We start from the raw sequence: 3022 nt of genomic DNA on the forward strand, positions 1-3022 counted from the left end.
ATACTACAACTCAAACGTTCGCCATCGCAGGTTCAAAGAAGGCGACCTGGTCCTTCGCAAAGTCTTTCAAAACACTGTCGAACGTAATGCAGGAAAACTGGGAGCAAACTGGGAAGATCCATACAAGGTCATAAAGGTAGTCCGACCAAGATCATACCAAATCGAAAACTTGCAGGACGTCAAGATCCAAAGAACCTGGAACGCGATGCATCTTAAGAAATACTACCACTAATAGTAAAGTGGATCCAAAGAACTACGAGATGGCTTGATCCCCGAAAAAAGGGTACGTAGGCAGCTCGCCCAGCGAGTTCAGCTATCCCCCCCCATCTTAAAGAAGGGGGGAATGGGTACGTATACTCATATACTCCCACAACTTTCAAAGAGTCGATCTTCTCGAAACTTTTTACAAAAAAAAAAAAACGCGACGCTACAATCGCTAAGCCCACTATCCGACAAACGGCTAGAACGGCGGTCCAGAACTTGTCCAGAACTCCTAAATCAGCTATCACGCTAAAACCAACAAACCCACGAATTCTCACAAAAAAAAAGCATCCTTGGTAAAAAGCCTGCAAGAAAAACACGGCTCAAAACAAAAAAGATTAACTTCTGGCACTGCGAGATGTCGCAACACGCTTGAAGTTACGATCTTTCCATCACTTATGGAAAAAACACTCTTGTTTCCAAAATCAACATACCTCTAACGGTAAAATGCCTTTAAAATGGCATCACTTCTTTGTTGCTGATCACAACAAACGAACCCTAACGTCCTAAACAGACACTAGCCTCCCTCGAAAGGATATGCTCTCTTACATCCGACAAGGATACCATAGCGCGCTATACAAGAAAATCCAAAATTTTGGCCAGAACCTCCAAATGGCCTTTGGAAGTAGCTCGATTCATGCCAAGACAAGTCATATAAGCCTATAACAGTTCGCGGATTTTATATCGGTACGAATCAGGTAGAAATCGCAAACACGCAAAACGAAAGCCGACTTATCATCGCATAGCCTTAGTCCGAAAGTAAACCTAGGTCTTGCCCTAAACCCAGTCTTACTGAATCCTGACATCTTAAAGGCATAATATCGACATCCCGATATGAGATCCCAAAACTTATCTCTTCACTTAAGTCTATGCGTTTTCACGAGTCCTCGCACAAAGCAAAAGCTGCGCGCTCAACAGACTATGGATACGGTGATTGTCCGGGGGCAAGGAACGAGACGACAACTCACTCCTTCGCCCTCTAACTTTGAAAAACCCGGAGTTCTCTTGATTTATAATAAGCCGAAAAGGTTTTATAGATTGAGCCAAGCATTATACAAAAATCCCTAACAAGGGCAGGGATTCAAAGCCACCAACGGCCAGTCCCGAAACATGCAAACTGTTGCCTCACAAACAGGCCAAAACAAAAAATAAAAAAAATCCCAGAAAGGATTGTTACCCTAAGCACTCCTCGGAGCACCACCTTCATCCTCAACCTCACAGCCATCGCCTCCCTCGGCCGCTTCGTCGTTTCCTCTCCCGCTCGCAACATCTCCACCTTCTTCAGCCACGGGGCCTTGCCCCTCGGTCTCTCCCGAACAGGGCGTGAGGGTGCACTCGAACTGCAGCTGAGAGAGGATCCAGTCGAAGTCCCCGTCGGAAGCCTTCAACTCCTCCTTGCGAGACAACAGCCTGGCTTCTTCGGAGTCCAGAGTCGGAGCCATGTCGCATTCGAGCAGGTGGATCTCTTTCAGGCTTCCCTCGACGCTCGCCAGAGCCAGGTCCTTCTCACGGACTGCCATGAGGGAATCAAACAGAACAGCCATCCTCGTCAGGCGAGCGTGAAAATCATCCCTCGAAACAACAGTCCTCGACTCTTCTCGGTTCTGAATTTCACGCTGGAGACGACGGACTTTGGAAGCCTTGCTCTTCTTCTCTTACTTCAGCTTGAACAATGCGCTCGTGGACTTTCCGAGGTCCCGCTCGAGATTGCTGACCCGAACCTCCAGCTGAGAGAGCTCAGCAGCACGAGCAGCTTCAGTAGATTTCAACGCGGCCTCGGCTTGTTTAAATGCCTCTCGCGATTCAGCCAGGCCCCTTGTCGAACGCTCTATCTCTGATCCGCAGTCGCTGAGCATCCCGTCAATCAGGGATACAAACTATACATGAAATAAGGGTCAGGATAATCATAGAACAAGGTGGCTTATGCTGAGAATAGTCAAACCAAACCTTGGCACGATGTTGCGACAAAGGTCCCGAGGGCTCCCCTTCCGCGCCAGCGGTACATCTCCTCTTCTTGACGGTCTCGGTCGCAGCGCCAGTCCTCTTGCTACTTTTGGTCAAAGGAGCAGCACTGGACGCGGGAAGCCCTAGGACGATCTTCTTCCTATCCAAAGGCGGAGGCATCAACTCCGTCGCCTTCTCCTCCTTAGGAGCTGGGACTGGTGTGGTCGAAGAGCCCGAGGGTTGAGCTGAGACCTCCGGAACTTGAACAGGAACCATGGCCGATTCTGCGAGGGGCACGGCATCACCAGGGGACTTGTTTCCTCCAGCCGAGGTCGACATCGCAGGCGAAGAATGGATAGCTGGCACCTCAGGCTGAATCCGACCCCCTTCCTTCCCGGCACTGCGTCTGGACAATCTCTCTTTGAAAGAAAGAAACCCGGCGACGAAGGTTGGAGTGGCTTCATGCGTGGCCGGAGTCGGAAGTGCCGAGTTGGCCTCACCCATCTCGACGTCGGAGCTTTTCTTTTCACTTGGGGAGGAAGACATTCTTGATAGGTAGTTTGAAGAAAAGAGAATGTGAGAGAAAGAGATGTGTGAGGAATGAGGAGTGGTGAGTTGCTACTTATAAGGATATGAGGGTGACGTGGATTTCCGCAATAAATATTCTTAACCAAAGATTTTGATTTCTAATTCACATCATTCGCCCGCAAAATCGTCTCCGAGTCTTACGGGCTGGGGGGCTAACTGTTGGGGTCAAAAATGGTTATTTCGAAATCAACGGCTATGATTATTTTTTATTCACGGATTTCTCGCAAAA

Source organism: Brassica napus, chromosome C1 (assembly GCF_020379485.1).
Source record: "Brassica napus cultivar Da-Ae chromosome C1, Da-Ae, whole genome shotgun sequence".
NCBI lineage: Eukaryota > Viridiplantae > Streptophyta > Magnoliopsida > Brassicales > Brassicaceae > Brassica > Brassica napus.